We start from the raw sequence: 18,113 nt of genomic DNA, 5'->3' as shown, positions 1-18,113 counted from the left end.
AAATGTGTGAAGGTTTAAGCACAGACAAACAGACGTAACACTCTGATATTTTGCATCGTTCACCGATTTAACGGTCTATTTGAAAATTTGATAGTTGGCCAACTGACCACCCGTGGCGCTCGCATCGTTTTTGCTCGAGTTTGACGTTTGCCCACTACTGCCACCTAGTTGATGGTCGGCCAAACTCAGTCCTTTGGGGCTGTCCATAAACCACGTGGTCATTTTTTTGGGACTTTTCAACCACCTCGCCCCCCCCCCCCCCCGCGCGGTCATTTGTCCATACAAAATTTTTTATGTGTCCATACAAAATGATCATTGGCCGAAAACGCCCCCCCCCCCCCCCCCCCCCATTGACCACGTGGTTTATGGACAGCCCCTTTTAGCATTAAGCGAACATGTTTCCGTGACTATGATTTGATTCGAAAAATATTCGAAGTGTTACGTATGTTTGTCTGTGGTTTAAGTCTACACACAAAAAAATTTTGTAATGTGTTTTACATATCAAGCGGCGAAGACTGGCGCTCGAGCCTAGCTATTTAGCACTGTAGTTGGAGGAAATGCCAATGCAGAACCCGTAGCTTCCGGGAAGGTAAGCCCAGCTCCCTGGGTTAGTGGGTTGGTGTCAGGCCCTGCGAGCCAGCCGTAAAAAAGACTAGCACCGGAAAATCAACAAGAGAAGAATGCGAACCGATACCAATGGCGACGACCACAGCGACGAAAAGGGACTTGCGATTGGAAGCTCGGTACGTGGAACTGCAGATCTCTCAACTTCATCGGGAGCACCCGCATACTCGCCGATACACTGAAGGACCGCGGGTTCGGAATCGTAGCGCTGCAGGAGGTGTGGTGGACAGGATCTATGGTGCGAACGTTTAGAGGTAATCATACCATCTACCAGAGTTGCGGCAACACACGTGAGCTGGGAACAGCTTTTATAGTGATGGGCGACATGCAGAGGCGCGTGATCGGTTGGTGGCCGATCGATGAAAGAATGTGCAGGTTGAGGATCAAGGGCCGATTCTTCAACATTAGCATAATAAACGTGCACAGCCCTAACTCCGGAAGCACTGATGATGACAAAGACGCATTTTACGCGCAGCTCGAACGCGAGTACGACCGCTGCCCAAACCACGACGTCAAGATCATCATAGGGGATCTAAACGCTCAGGTAGGCCAGGAGGAGGAATTCAGACCGACGATTGGAAAGTTCAGCGCCCACCAGCTGACGAACGAAAATGGCCTACGCCTCATCGATTTCGCCGCCTCCAAGAACATGGCCATTCGTAGCACCTTCTTCCAGCACAGCCTCCCGTATCGTTACACCTGGAGATCACCACAACAAACGGAATCGCAAATCGACCACGTTCTGATTGATGGACGGCACTTCTCCGACATTATCGACGTCAGGACCTATCGTGGCGCTAATATCGACTCCGATCACTATTATCGTCGCACCACCAAATCGAAGTCGTCGCTAGAAGCACATGCGAAGTTGCAGCTGCGAAGTAAATTTTAATCTATTTTTTCTGTTGCGCATCATTAAGCTAATTAATAGCAACAATATGCACTAATCCAAATTGAGTTGCGACATTTCTAAGTAGGTTGAAAATCAATTTTCGCACGTTCGGTCACTTCGTATTTCGACCAAAAGCATAATACCTGGTGATGGTTAAACTGCGCCCAAAACTCTCCGTTATTAACAACGTACATTACCGGCGGCCGCCCCGGTACGATCTAGAGCGACTGAAGCAACCGAATGTCGCCACCGCATACGCGCAGAATCTCGAGGCAGCGTTGCCGGACGAGGGTGTGCTCGATGTGGCCCCTCTAGAGGACTGCTGGAGTACAATCAAAGCAGCCATCAACAACGCAGCTGAGAGCACTATCGGGTACGTAGAACGGAGTCGACGAAACGATTGGTTCGACGAGGAGTGCAGAGCGGTTTTGGAGGAGAAGGATGCAGCGCGGGCGGTAATGCTGCAGCATGGAACCCGACAGAATGTGGAGCGATACAGACAGAAGCGGAAGCAGCAGACCCGTCTCTTCCGGGAGAAAAAGCGCCGCCTGGAAGAAGCGGAGTGCGAGGAAATGGAACTGCTGTGCCGTTCACAGGAAACACGCAAGTTCTACCAGAAGCTCAACGCATCCCGCAAAGGCTACGTGCCGCAAGCCGAAATCTGCAGGGATAAGGACGGGAGCCTCCTGACGGACAAACGTGAGGTGATCGAAAGGTGGAAGCAGCACTTCGACGAGCACCTGAATGGCGAAGAGAATGTAGGCACGGATGACCAAGGCAGCGGAGGAAATGACTATGTTGGTGCAGCAGAGGACGGGAACGAACCAACTCCCACGCTGAGAGAAGTTAAGGATGCCATCCACCAGCTCAAAAACAACAAAGCGGCTGGTAAGGACGGTATCGCAGCGGAACTCATCAAGATGGGCCCGGAAAAGTTGGCCACCTGTCTGCACCAGTTAGTTGTCAAGATTTGGGAAACCGAACAGCTACCGGAGGAGTGGAAGGAAGGGATAATCTGTCCCATCCACAAGAAAGGCGACAAGTTAATGTGTGAGAACTTTCGAGCGATCACCATTTTGAATGCCGCCTACAAAGTGATATCCCAGATCATCTTCCGTCGTCTTTCACCTAAAGTAAATGAGTTCGTGGGAAGTTACCAAGCCGGTTTCATCGACGGCCGGTCGACAACGGACCAGATCTTCACCGTACGGCAAATCCTCCAGAAATGCCGTGAATACCAGGTCCCAACGCATCACCTGTTTATCGACTTCAAAGCGGCATACGACAGTATCGACCGCACAGAGCTATGGAAAATTATGGACGAGAACAGCTTTCCCGGGAAGCTGACTAGACTGATAAGAGCAACGATGGACGGTGTGCAGAACAGCGTAAGGATTTCGGGTGAACTATCCAGTTCATTTGAATCTCGACGGGGACTACGACAAGGTGATGGACTTTCCTGCCTACTATTCAACATCGCCCTGGAAGGTGTTATGCGACGAGCCGGGCTCAACAGCCGGGGTACGATCTTCACGAAATCCAGCCAATTTGTATGTTTTGCAGATGACATGGATATTATTGCTAGGACATTTGGAACGGTGGCAGAACAGTACACCCGCCTGAAACGTGAAGCAGCAAAGGTCGGACTGGTGGTGAATGCGGCTAAGACAAAGTACATGCTGGTAGGTGGGACTGAGCGAGACAGGACAAGCCTTGGCAGCAATGTTACGATAGACGGGGATACTTTCGAGGTGGTAGAAGAATTCGTCTACCTCGGTTCCTTGCTAACGGCTGACAATAACGTGAGCCGTGAAATACGAAGGCGCATCATCAGTGGAAGTCGTGCCTATTATGGGCTCCAGAAGAAACTGCGGTCAAAAAAGATTCACCCCCGCACCAAATGTACCATGTACAAGACGTTAATAAGACCGGTGGTTCTCTACGGGCACGAGACGTGGACGATGCTCGAGGAGGACATGCAAGCACTCGGAGTTTTCGAGCGACGGGTGCTAAGGACGATCTTCGGCGGCGTGCAGGAGAACGGTGTGTGGCGGAGAAGGATGAACCACGAGCTCGCTGCACTTTACGGCGAACCCAGCATCCAGAAGGTAGCCAAAGCCGGAAGGATACGGTGGGCAGGGCATGTTGCAAGAATGCCGGACAACAACCCTGCAAAGTTGGTGTTTGCTAATCATCCGGTTGGTACAAGAAGGCGTGGAGCGCAGAGAGCACGATGGGCGGACCAGGTGGAGCGTGATCTGGCGAGTGTTGGGCGTGACCGACGTTGGAGAGCTGCAGCTGCAAATCGAGTTTTATGGCGGCAAATTGTTGATTCAGTATTATCATGAATTTGATGTTAACTAAATAAATGAAATGAAATATCAAGCATAACTTTTCAATCCGACGTAACTCGAGAATGTAAACAAATCCGGGTTAACTGCTGCATGCATGATTCATAAAGCAAATTGAAGGATCCGCATCACTGTTTGATGAATTATTGCTTAATTTGTTTAACTAAACATATTATTCGAAACGACGTATCTAACTATTTTGATCAAGGATGGAAATCTAGTGATCATGATAAGATTCCGAATGTATCGCGGTTGAAGCACATCGCGCGATCATAGCAACAACGATAGAACGTTGTCGTCAAGCATTATAACAAACCACGCTCCGCGAAAATTGAATCGCGAGGCATGTTCGGCCATGATGCGATCGTTATCATGAAGTCGAAATGATAAATACCGAAAATCATTCACTTTTTGTGCATTCTTGGTGCTCTAATATCAATATATGCCAATGAATGTATTGTTTTTCATCATAAATTCTGTTTGGTGGTCCATAAAAGGTTTAAATCCAGGTTTAAATCGTGATGAATAACATTTATCGCGACTTGTAACATGATCTGATAACGTGTGATCCCATGATAAAGCGTGCATCAGATGCTTTGATTGTCTATGATCCCATGATACAAGCACGGGGCGAGGGTTTCGGCATCATGCTACTGCAAGAGCAAAGGCAATCTTGGATTGTTCGTATCCTGTTTCATTTATCACTAGAGGTGATTTTCTTCCATCCTTGATTTTGATGTTTACAACTTTACTGGTAGATACACCGTTTTGATATATGAGAAAACCAAACGACGTATCTAGCCAAAATCAAAAGTAACAGCTGTTCTAGATACACCAAACTGGCACCATACAAAAGCGACGTATCTGGCATGACGTATCTCTAACCAACCCGGTGTATGTGTATTTTTATCAAAACCCAAGTAACAAAATTAATTTTATAATGCTTTTGAAGTATTCTTCAACACCTGGTCTTTAAAACCATGCATAAACCAAATTGCTCTACAACACGACATCAGCTCAACCATAAACTCGCCATAAGATCAAAGAGGCCCATCCTAAGATGCTCTTGGAGAGTTGTTTTTAAATTTCTCTTAAAACTTGTTATACTTCCTAAGTTGTCCCCAAGGCGAATTACTCTCTCCTTGTAGAACTCTTCAAGTGCACGATAAAACGATAATAAATTTGTCAATGTTGCTGATGCAGCTTTTATGTCGACAGATAAGTTTGATGAATTAAATTGAAATTAAAAACACAATGAAAATGACACATTATTGTAATCGGGATTAATTTATTACACAAATTGGAAATATTTCCGTGATGCAGCAAGGATGCCAAATGCCAAGCAAAATTCATCGTATATATGTTGCAAGATACTTCCAAAAATTGCAACGCGCTTCCATTATAACGCACTAATAAAATATTTAAAAATATTATTCCTGGTCATGCGAACATTGCTCATGAGTTTTCTCAACATGGCTTCCATTGAAATCTAGGCCGGTGGTCGGTCCATCATCGATGGTTTTAATCAACATCACCATAAGATCGTCTTAAATTTCTTTCAACTCATGAGAGAGCTAAAAACATAACTCAAGAATACTAGGATTTATAACGTTCTCAATGCAGCCTGGTTGGCCTCCATCAAGAATGTCTTAAATTTATTTCATCTTATGCAAGGGTAAGAAGTATTATTCAAGAGTACTCAGGTTTATAACGTTCTTGATGTAGGTTTATGCAAACTCCGCCGAGAACGTCATAAATCATGTACGCCAAATTGTAAACAAACAATAAATTATCGCACCGCGGTGTATTTTGTGAACTTCGTGCGATAAATTTAATCATCAGCCCGGTACCGTTGCCAACCAGGCAGACCTTTTTCGGGAACCGGCCTTGATGTGGTGCAGCGCCTTATTCCTCCGGTCAGCATTTCCAACAGGTAAGTGATTTTGCAGGTCGATTATATGACTCCCGATTACAAGGGAATCGATGTCCTGGATGACCAAACCAACCTCAATTCGGATGCTGCAACCGGAGGAACTTGGCACTGCACCGCGTCGCGGTTGGGTTTCCGGGTAGGTGTTCTTGATTGGCAGCAATAATGGAACGATGAGAATCGAAATCTGATGCTTCAGTTTTGTCTTGTATTTTTCATGTACCAAACTGTTCTCATGCGAGAACAGTTGCTCTTGATCAAGAACGGATGATTGAAGATAACTACAAGAACCTTATAAAACTGAAAATAAGTTCAACAGTTCTTGTTGTGTTTATGGTTTTATGAACTGAACCTCAAGTATTCTTGGAGGTGTTTTTAAAACCACATATTGATGAAGAATAGTTATGCTCAGCTGAAACTCCGATAAGATCAACTAGAATATGCAATGTTGCGATAAAACTATCATAAAAACAAATAAAACCAAATAGAATTAGGATTGTTACCTGGGAATTCATTGTGAAAATGATATGGAATGAGTAGGTTTTGTTTCTTACCTAGTGCGTGCTATATCCCTGGTGATGTTAAGCACGGAAAAACTTATGAAAAGTCATTTTATAAAAAACAATTTTAGTGAAATGGTCGTCAACATTGACCATGAATTTACTCAGATCAGTGAAAAAGTTAGATACGTCGATTTGAAAAATTATGCTTGATATAGCGCATTTAGTTCACCACTGGACTATCGCACTAGTTTTCACGAGTGCGAAAACGCTAATGCCTGGTTTAGACGGTGCAAGTGACTTGATTCCAGTCAGTTGAAAACGCCCAATTGAATGTGAATTGAACGTGTAAACACCACCGTTCATCTCACTTCAGCAACTGACTTGACTTGAACGAAAGTTGAACATGTTGAACTTTTCCGTTCAAGTCAAACGTAATCATCTCACTTGCCCCGTCTGAACCCGCGATTCATGTGAGTTGAATTCAAGTTATCTGTCAGATGAGCTGAATTCAATTCAGTTTGCTTACGCACCGCGCGAATTGATCAATGTAAACATTTGCTTCAACTGAAATGCATTCAAGAGCATGCAAGTGGCCGTTCGAGTCGTTTGCTGAGTCTAAACACATCATTCGTTTCGAATGAATATATTTGAGAAGTTGGCAAGTGAAATGCTCGTTTCAGTTGACTCATGTAAACCAGGCATAATAAAAGTGCGCGATTGCATCAAATCAACTCGTTGTCTTCAGAGCACTTCTGGAGCTCGATTTGAATAGGTCGTATGTGCTTTTGTCGATATAAAATTCGATCAGTTTATTTTAGTCATTGTAGCAATATGGCAGATATTTTGCAAACTTTCAATGTTGGAACAGAAAGCCTGTTTTGTGAGGATTCTGCTCTATGTATCAACTTTGCTCAATTTCGACGGTTTTCGCTATAATAAGCGAATCCAACTGATCGAATTTTTAATCGACAAAAGCACATACGACCTATTCTAATCGAGCTCCAGACTTGTTCACCATAGATTGAAGAAATAGTGCGCCGAAGACATCAACCCTAGGGGCAAGACACTGTGCAAACGAGAGTAACTCAGAGAAATTCTGAGTAACTCTTTTCACCAATGATCGACGAAATTTGTTGAAAGACACCCCTAAAACTGCAAGAAAAGCGAGATATCGGGCAATATTGTTTTGATTTTGCGATAAATCAGGCAACACCCAAGCAAAAACGGGAGCAATCTGGAGAAATTCTGAGCAACTCTGTGATGGGAAATGTACTCTCCAGCACAGTGTCTTGCCCCAAGCATCAACCTGATTTGATGCAATCGCGCACTTTTATTTACGTTTTCGCACTTATGAAGTCGCAGTTCGCAGTCCAGTGGTGAACTAAATGCGGTATATATGATTTGCGCAAATTGTAAAACCAGTGAATGTCACGTGTAAAACTTATACACGCAGAAAAATATATATTAAATTCAAAAATAAACGACTTTGAAATAAAGAAAAATAACCTTTGATCCACGGCCTAAGTGCTTTTTTCATTGATTCAATAACCACTGAGTATTAGCTTCAAAGCACTTTTGTTATTGTTTTTAAGTCTAGCTTTCGGAAGCTTGAATGTAAATTCAAAAAGAAAAATATTTGATTCGAATACTCCATTACATTGAAACAAATATATTTCGACTTTATTTCAAAAAATATTTATTTTTGAAGCAAAAAACTCATATTTTAGAATCAAAAACTTATTTTTGTTTCAAAAATAATATTATGTTCTTAATATTTTTCAAAAGATTCAATAAAAATAAATAGGAGTTTTAGGGACCATATTTACTTTATTTATATAATTTTTACATATAAATCTTCACATAATCATTACTGATGTTTGTCGTAAGTTGCTACGTAGGTGCCTCTTGCAACATCAGCAGTTCCAACGCGCGGGAGTGGTGGAGGCGACATACTTGAAGCACCAGACTCGGAGGAATCTTCTGTTTAACAAAAAGGGTTTCGTTAGTAAAAATAATCTTACGAAAACCAGTAGGTTCTTACCAAGTTTTGTCTCCATTCAATGATGCCGTACTTCGTCCTTTCAGCTAGAAGTGACTGCGGTATATAGTTCCTCGACTTCCTTCTGCACGATTAACTACATAGTCTGGAGAAATGATACAATTTTGGAATTAAATAAACATTTTCACATTAGATATCGTACTTACCAATGAAGGCACCCACTAGATCATCCGGTAAATCAAACTATTTCAATAAGTTCAACAACTCTTAAATCCGTACCGAGCGTCTCAACTACGATCTCTTCTTTTACATTTTTATTTTATTTTATGACAGTAAAAGCAAAATGGCGGCAAATAAACTTGTTCTAAGAGCTATATTTATTTCAAAGTAGATATTTTCTTGAATCAAAAATGAAACGACATTGTTTCTATTAAAACTGAGTCAAAGCTGTTAAGTATTAGAATTAAATATTAATGTGCTTTGATTCAAAAAAAGTATTGAAGTTGAACCAAAGTGGAAATGTATTAGGTTCTAATATGCGATATTTTTCTGCGTGTAGAATCACCAATATTATTTTTGCCCCGATCTATAAACAATCCACTCAATTTTAATGTGGATCTCACATGGAATTTGATTTTTTTACGTATGCATTCAGATCGAGGGGGGCGACATATGCAGATTATCTCGATTTTAGACCATAACTAAATTATTTATGCATAATTTCAATAAAATTTGACGAATGAGCAATAATCGAATAAAATCGTCCATATCCGAGAAATCCGATTAAATCGATTTTAGTTTTGGCATAATCATCGAATCGAATATAACCGATTCACATCTCTTAACTAATAAGTGTCAAATTTTCTTGTTTTTTTTTTGTTTTTTGTTTACAAAAGTTGTGATTACAAGCTGGACTTTGTCCAGAGCGTTCGGAGCTAGAACTTTGATTCCAGGAAAAGCGTTTTCTAGTGTCCTGGTCGGAGGATTGCGTGTCGACTAGTTCGACCAGGATCAATTATGAAGTAATTATTAGGAAGTTTAAATGATTTGGAATCGACGATTCAGGCATTCCGTTTGAAAAAGGATTCTATGAGGGTGCTGTCTGAGATACTGTCGTGCCGTCGTACTCTTCCAATGACCATCGAATATGAATTTCTCCGAGTTTGACGGTTCAATAGAGATGAATAACAAAATCAAATTTGGGGCTTGTCCCGAGACTATTATATTTTGAATTCTATGTTTCATTAAAAAAAACTTAAACAAGGAAAACTACGAAATACATTTTATGTTTGTTCAAGAACTTAAGTGCCCGAGGATTGATTGGCGGTTTTGAGCTTCGTTGATGTTTGAACTGCGGCTTGTGTGGGTTTTTGGGCTCCAAGGCAGATCCGGTGCCAAGACTGTTGGTCTGGTAAGCTGTGTTCCTTGGGGCAAGACACTGTGCTGGAGAGTACATTTTCCTTCATAGAGTTGCTCAGAATTTCTCCAGATTGCTCCCGTTTTTGTTTGGGTGTTGCCTGATTTGTCGCAAAATCAAAACAAAATTCTAGAGCTCGATTTGAATAGGTCGTATGTGCTTTTTCGATATAAAATTCGATCAGTTTATTTTAGTCATTGTAGCAATATGGCAGACATTTTGCAAACTTTTAATGATGGAACAGGAAGCCTGTTTTGTGAGGATTCTGCTGTATGTATCGACTTTGCTCAATTTCAACGGTTTTCGCTATAATAAGCGAATCCAACTGATCGAATTTTTAATCGACAAAAGCACATACGACCTATTCAAATCGAGCTCCAGAATTGCCCGATATCTCGCTCTTCTTGCAGTTTTAGGGGTGTCTTTCAACAAATTTCGTCGATCATTGGTGAAAAGAGTTACTCAGAATTTCTCAGAGTTTCTCTCGTTTGCACAGTGTCTTGCCCCTAGCTGTGTTCCCGAAAAGGGATCCGGTGTCAAAGTTTTAACAGCCTTTAAATTAATGTTCCCTTCAAAGACGAGGTGTTTCGGCGTATGCCGGAGTTGCCAATTTGTTCATGATTCTTCAGAAACTTGTCGTCGTGGCCGGTGCCGAAAAGTTTGCTTCCGGAAGGTTCCGTTTTTTGGCCAATCTTTATCAACGTATTTGGCGATGCCGTCCACTTGTACTGCACAGCTGTCCCATTTCCAGCGCCGGATAGGAACGGGAGCCGGCTTTGGCTTCTCCATAAGTCCTTGTTCGAATAAACATTCTGCCAAAGTGCTGGCATGGCAGTACAGTGACGATTCGCTCGTTGAGAGCTTGTTAAATGGGCTGTCTCGATGGTTGAATGTTCACTGGTTGGGGCAAAACCCAACTAAAAAGCACTGTCAATGTCAAAATAGATGTCAAAACGAGTTTGACGTCTGACCGCCGTCGCATCACAGCTCCTGTATACAGAACGTTTGCGCAAGTATGTGAGTGTTTCTTGACGTTTTTCTCGACACTTGCGTGTGTCTAGAGCATTTTGATCAGTTGTCAGTTGCCCCAACGAACGAACACGATTCGCTAATCGGGGCGCAGTCGTGACCCAACCAGCGAATCGGGACTGTACATAGAATATAATAATAATTACGGTTATGATTAAAATATCTAACTTATTTTTTCCACTCACCTTTATTTTTCGACGAATTACGAATTCCTTCGACAGAAGTTTTTGTTTTGATTACAGCTGATAAACGACGCCTGGAAGAGCTGTCAAGTTACGGCGTCGCGACGTCTCAACCGTTTGAGCGCACTGAGAGACCAAAGTACTCTTTAAAGAGTGAAAAAGTACCCTTTTCGAGAGTAACTAGGTGAACTCATAAAAAGAGTAAACGGTCTTTACTCTTTAAAGGGTAAACTGCTTGTACGTCAAATCACCGTGTGATTTTTACTCTTTTTCTGGAACGATTTCAAATTATGAAGAGAGTAAAATTTACCCTTTTTATCATTTTATAGGGACTTTATGAAACTTTTGAACTTTTAAATAAATAAATAAATAAATAAACAACTTTAAAATACTTTTTTGCAAACGTTTTATTAATTTTTGTTATTTTTCCTTTTGATGTTAATTTATTGATGTGGACTTTGCCAGTCGGGCACGGACAACTTATATTCCCGCGCCTGGTTGAAGGAATCCTGGGCCCAACTTTGATCCAGGTGGAGGTCAAAAGGAAGGCCACTCTCGGAGCCACCGACATCCTAATGAAATAAAGAATTTACAAATTAGTTCGCGACTTAACAACGCTGTTGAATATTTTGTTTTACTTACCCGCAAAAATCAGCAAAATCACTTACATCAGCACTGGATGCACCTCGAAAATGCTTAACAAAATTTTCACTCATTGAAGAGTACTCGGTTGGAATTGTAATAAGGGCAAAATTTACCCATTTTCAAAATTTGACAAGTACCCTTTATTTTGACAGTTTCATATACTAGCAAAAAAAGGGTACTTTTTATTCCTTAAAGGGTAAAGGGTAGTACGCACCTGATAAGTACTGTGGAAAAAGATAGGCCAAGGAACGGTCAAGAAATGATTTCGCTGTTAAAATTTCTTGAGCGGTCCGCAGCTGGAAAGAAATGAAAATTGTGTAACGCTCGTAACGCCTGCCGGGCAAATCAAATGGAGCTGTCACTTTTCCTTGCGGAAAAATATTCCGTTCAATTATTCCTCAAGGAAAAGTGACATTTTTTCCCATACTAATCAGTTCTAGAGCTCGATTTGAATAGGTCGTATGTGCTTTTTCGATATAAAATTCGATCAGTTTATTTTAGTCATTGTAGCAATATGGCAGACATTTTGCAAACTTTTAATGATGGAACAGGAAGCCTGTTTTGTGAGGATTCTGCTGTATGTATCGACTTTGCTCAATTTCAACGGTTTTCGCTATAATAAGCGAATCCAACTGATCGAATTTTTAATCGACAAAAGCACATACGACCTATTCAAATCGAGCTCCAGAGTTGTCAAAATTCCTTTGGTAATTAGAGGGATTTTTTCTGGAGTGCTTTTCTTACCAGGTGCATACTAGACTTAATGCTGGATTCGCAGTGCGATTTCTACCGGTATACACGCTAACCCTCAGCTACCCAGATTGATGTCAAAGTGACCCAGATCGAGAAAATCTGCAGTTACTCTAATGTGGGTAAAGGTACCTTTACTCAAATCTGGGTTACCGAAAATCTGGGTAAAGGTTACTCAGATTAAGGCGTTTCTCATCATACCCATTTTTGTATAAATGAGTAAGCAAGCATGCACCCAACTCAAATAAGTAACCCCAAACAAAAAAAAATCTGGAAATAAAACACTTACGATAGGCTTGTTTGTCATAATAAATAAACATTTATTTCACCTATTTCACACGTAATCACTGAAATATTTATTGTTGGGGAAGTCCTGACTGATTGAGGAGGTTCGAAATAACCGACGGGGAAAATGCCGACTTCTCTGTTGCAGCCGGGCAAAGCGGACGGCATGCCTGAAAATAGAATGGCTTTGAAGAATTTCATTATGAAAAGGACCGTCAAAACTCTTACCAGTCCATAGTTCGTAGCTTCCGTCGTCGAAAATTGCTCAAAGCTCCTCCAAAGGCTCTGATTTTTTTCACTCCACCATATTATCGTCGCACCACCAAATCGAAGTCGTCGCTAGAAGCACATGCGAAGTTGCAGCTGCGAAGTAAATTTGAATCTATTTTTTCTGTTGCGCATCATTAAGCTAATTAAGAGCAACAATATGCACTATTCCAAATTGAGTTGCGACATTTCTAAGTAGGTTAAAAATCAATTTTCGCACGTTCGGTCACTTCGTATTTCGACCAAAAGCATAATAGTTCACTTTGCAAGACGCGGCGGTCAAAGTGATTTTTTTTTCAAGTACCAGGTACCCAGATGGTTACCCAGATTATGACAGCAGCTCACTACAGACAAAAATGGGTTTTTGGATTTTCACAAAGACCCGTTTTCCCAGAATGAGGGTAAAGCTTACTCATTTGATGTGACAACGGTTACCCGGATTTTGACAACTGTGAATTACATAATAATCCGGGTAGAATCGACCCAGTCGATGGGTAGTTTCAGATAAGCGTGTAGACCTTTTCATGTGACAGATCCGTGCATGCATTTGTTTACAAAGCTTGAACAACAGCTGCTAACACGAACGTGTCATCTTCATAGAAGAACTGTCAAACGCCCGAACAATCAGCTGATTTAAGACGTCAAATGAAAAGGCCCATTGAGCGGATATCGTCATTTTATCCGATTTTTTGAGATAATTTCGGATTTTGACCAATTTGTTGAGCGATGAAAATAATCCAAAATGGAAAAATGGGGGAAAATCCGATTAAATCGATTTAAAATCCAATGTAATGGAAGTAATGGTTGATAATTGGTAAAATCAAGGAAATCGAATATTATAACGCATTATCGCATGATAATGAATTAAATGCTTTGGCTGTTTTCCTACTCTCCGCATCGACCAATGTGGCGCAGGCTTCTATGCGCGAAAAATCGCGAAAATATTGTATGGCGAATAGCATCTAAAGGCGTATTTCTCGAAGTGGAACTCATTAATCGAAAAAATATTTGGTAGCGGTTGTGCACAATGATGACCGGTTGGGTGCCTCCCAAATATTTTTTCGGTAAAAGCTTTTCATTTCGAGAAATTCGAGTTCAGATGCTTTTCGCCATACAAAATAAAATGATTTTACTCCTGCTGACCAGCATTGAACGCACTCCCTGCGGGTCTATCCACTTATACTTATGACACACATGTGATACAAGAATCACTGTACAATTGCGCTTGAAATGAGTGCCATACTGAAAATTCTCTCAGTTCAAGTCAGTCTTGTTAAAATTTTCTTGACACTGCGTACCGTTGTACAGGAATCACACTCGTATCACATGTCTGTCCGGGGTATTATCCGCGAGCGGTAATGGCGGCGGCGGGCACAACCAACCGATTCGAATTTTGACGTTTCGTGGGGATCGCTATCGGTTGGCGCCACCGATCGGTGGGTGAAGGGGTGAAGAGGGGAATGAAACTATTTTGACTTTCCCCCAAGAAACGTCAAATTCCGAACCGGTTGGATATGCCCGCCGCCGCCATTACCGATCGCGGATAAGTGGATTGATCCAAAATGGATTATTGTCGCCCCCCTCGGTGTAGGTGCTGAGTGGTTTTAGCGTGTGGGTGACATAGAAGGCATCGCGAAACTTCCCATTCCCGGTAGCATTCGACGAATATGCAATGTGCGGAACCGAAGCTTCGCGGTACCATTCGTGCCGGCGAAAGTCATGAAGGTTACCGGTACCGTCTTTCCTCCTAAAAATGTTAATAATTAAATTAATTAATTTACAGCGGCCGTTCGCTCGTTGCAAACCCGCTCATTGCAACGCTTTTTGGTTGCAAGTCCGCTAATTGCAAAATTTGACACGTGTTTGCAATTAAAAAGCAATCAAGTGTCAAATTTGTGCTGTCAGTCATGCTGGCAGTGCATTTCGATGCACTTTAGTGTCAAAATGACGTTGCAATTAGCGAATGGCATTCGCTCGTTGCAAAGTAAACATTTTGCAACGAGCGAACGGCCGCTGTATTACAGCGGCCGTTCGCTCGTTGCAAACCCGCTCATTGCAACGCTTTTTGGTTGCAAGTCCGCTAATTGCAAAATTTGACACGTGTTTGCAATTAAAAAGCAATCAAGTGTCAAATTTGTGCTGTCAGTCATGCTGGCAGTGCATTTCGATGCACTTTAGTGTTAAAATGACGTTGCAATTAGCGAATGGCATTCGCTCGTTGCAAAGTAAACATTTTGCAACGAGCGAACGGCCGCTGTATTAAGTTTCACTTGCTGTACACTGTTTACCTAAACCGACCACGGAAGAATGGATTACAGTGACGATTCGCTCGTTGAGAGCTTGTTAAATGGGCTGTCTCGATGGTTGAATGTTCATTGGTTGGGGCAAAACCCAACTAAAAAGCACTGTCAATGTCAAAATAGATGTCAAAACGAGTTTGACGTCTGACCGCCGTCGCATCACAGCTCCTGTATACAGAACGTTTGCGCAAGTATGTGAGTGTTTCTTGACGTTTTTCTCGACACTTGCGTGTGTCTAGAGCATTTTGATCAGTTGTCAGTTGCCCCAACGAACGAACACGATTCGCTAATCGGGGCGCAGTCGTGACCCAACCAGCGAATCGGGACTGTACCAGCAGGGAGTGCGTTCAATGCTGGTCAGCAGGAGTAAAAACATTTTATTTTGTATGGCGAAAAGCAAAACTCGAATTTCTCGAAATGAAAAGCTTTTATCGAAAAAATATTTGGTAGGCACCAAACCGGTCATCATTGTGCACAACCGCTACAAAATATTTTTTCGAATAATGTATTCCACTTCGAGAAATACGCCTTTAGATGCTATTCGCCATACAATATTTTTGCGATTTACTTTTAGCGATTTTTCGCGCATAGAAGCTAGCGCCGCATTGGTCGATGCGGAGAGTAGGAAAACAGCCAAAGCATTTAATCCATTGACAGCAGTCTGTCAAACAAAAATAATCACCCAAAAAATGGTTTCATTCCTAGTTTCATTCTGTTCATCTCAGTGGGGTGACATGCCTGTCAAACTCGGTACATCGCCGTTCCACCCATCATCGTTGTTGGTACGGCGCGTTCTGGTACCCACTTTCTGGTCGGTTTACCCTAACTTGCTCCTGATTTTCGGGTGCGTGGCTCGTGTGTCGCTAGTGCTTATTTCGGAAATTACACATTTCAAACGAAATCGTTATTTTTGATGATTGTTTCTCTTTCTTTATCACTTTGCACGATATTACAGTGACGATTCGCTCGTTGAGAGCTCGTTAAATGGGCTGTCTCGATGGTTGAATGTTCACTGGTTGGGGCAAAACCCAACTAAAAAGCACTGTCAATGTCAAAATAGATGTCAAAACGAGTTTGACGTCTGACCGCCGTCGCATCACAGCTCCTGTACAGCGTCCGTTCGTTCGTTGCAAACCCGCTCGTTGCAACGCTTTTTAGTTGCAAGTCCGCTAATTGCAAAATTTGACAAGTTTTTGCAATTAAAAAGCAATCAAGTGTCAAATTTGTGCTGTCAGTCATGCTGGCAGTGCATTTTGATGCACTTTAGTGTCAAAGTGACGTTGCAATTAGCGAATGGCATTCGCTCGTTGCAAAGTAAACATGTTGCAACGAGCGAACGTCCGCTGTATACAGAACGTTTGCGCAAGTATGTGAGTGTTTCTTGACGTTTTTCTCGACACTTGCGTGTGTCTAGAGCATTTTGATCAGTTGTCAGTTGCCCCAACGAACGAACACGATTCGCTAATCGGGGCGCAGTCGTGACCCAACCAGCGAATCGGGACTGTATAAATAGCAGTGAAGCAGTGTCGATATTTCTAGCGCATTTTTCCATGAATTAAGCAATCAAAACAAAAACATTGGACGCCATGTTGAATTGAATGCTGGGTAGATGATTCTGGCCCTTCGTCATCCCCCTGGTTCATCTCGCTGTTCATCTCATCATTCTAATCATCCTCAGTCATCCTTAACTCATTATTTCGGCACTCTCACATCATTCTATCATCCTTTGCAGTACACGCTCATTCCAAGCCATGGAAATTTCATCCTCGCAAGTGTCGGCCCCCTCTGTAGCACCACTGCAAAAACGAAAACGACATAAAAAAGTGCCAGCTTGTGCCAGCAACAAGGCCAGCAAGCGTGCCGAAAGTGTGCTCGGCACATTGTGCCTAGGGGCAAGACACTGTGCAAACGAGAGTAACTCAGAGAAATTCTGAGTAACTCTTTTCACCAATGATCGACGAAATTTGTTGAAAGACACCCCTAAAACTGCAAGAAAAGCGAGATATCGGGCAATATTGTTTTGATTTTGCGATAAATCAGGCAACACCCAAGCAAAAACGGGAGCAATCTGGAGAAATTCTGAGCAACTCTGCACGCAGAAAAATAAATTGTAAACATAATTGAATTCTAGTTCAAATCAACCGATTTTTCAGTTTACTATAGCGACAAATTGATTTCTAGTTTAAACTGAACTGTTGCATTTTTTGATAATACAAATGTTTTCATTTGACGAAATTTTTCACAGTTTGTTAGAACAAACACAGATTTGGTAGTTTCAACATAAAATAACAGATTGTTTTAAACGGCTGCACTTTTGTGACTAACAAAGCCGGAATGTGATTGTGTTGGTGACGGCAGCTCCTGCGGCAGCTCGGAAATCTATTTTTAGACCGTCGGTGAGCGGATGGAGAGGAGAACGACTAAAAAAAAGACAAAAAAGGCGAAGCCGATCAACTTTTTGTGGATGCTGTCGTGAGTACCAGCGCGTTATCCATCACGACCAAAGCTGCACTTGGAAGTTGGCGTGATGGATTTGCTGCACCTTCTTCGTTGTGGCGATGTTGGGGTAAGCATTTTATAGGTGTGTGAGTGCTTTCGGACCATGTTTATGGTTTTTATTTTGTTGAAACAAATGAAATTTTTGACATTATATGAAATGATGGTAATCGGTTGTTTTTATCGATAAACTCTAAATGAAAACAATTAAATATAACTTTGGAATAAGTAAATTCTCAGTTTGAAAATCAACCATGCGTTTTATTGTTTTAAACAAGCGCCATTTTTCTGCGTGTGTGATGGGAAATGTACTCTCCAGCACAGTGTCTTGCCCCAAGCATTGTGCCGAGCTTGGAGCCGAGTTTCTCACCCCCTGGCCAAGCCAACAACAAAGTAATCTGATCGCAGCAAACAGATATTTATCAATTTCGACCGGTTAGCGA

At 42.0% G+C, this 18,113-nt stretch overlaps 1 long non-coding RNA gene across 1 annotated transcript; it reads right to left on the bottom strand.

Moving 5' to 3' along the window:
* Window positions 1–11,316: 11,316 nt before the first annotated feature.
* Window positions 11,317–12,000, bottom strand: LOC134292037 (uncharacterized). Its single transcript, XR_009999418.1, has 2 exons — window positions 11,570–12,000; window positions 11,317–11,499 (listed from the first exon to the last, which is right to left on the bottom strand). It is a non-coding gene; the product is annotated as an uncharacterized LOC134292037 (long non-coding RNA).
* Between the last annotated feature and the right edge of the window lie 6,113 nt (window positions 12,001–18,113).

Source organism: Aedes albopictus, chromosome 3 (genome assembly GCF_035046485.1).
Source record: "Aedes albopictus strain Foshan chromosome 3, AalbF5, whole genome shotgun sequence".
In the NCBI taxonomy this organism is placed as follows: domain Eukaryota; kingdom Metazoa; phylum Arthropoda; class Insecta; order Diptera; family Culicidae; genus Aedes; species Aedes albopictus.
The sequence above is the reverse complement of the archived record's forward strand: the minus strand, read 5'-3'. Positions and strand labels throughout refer to the sequence as shown.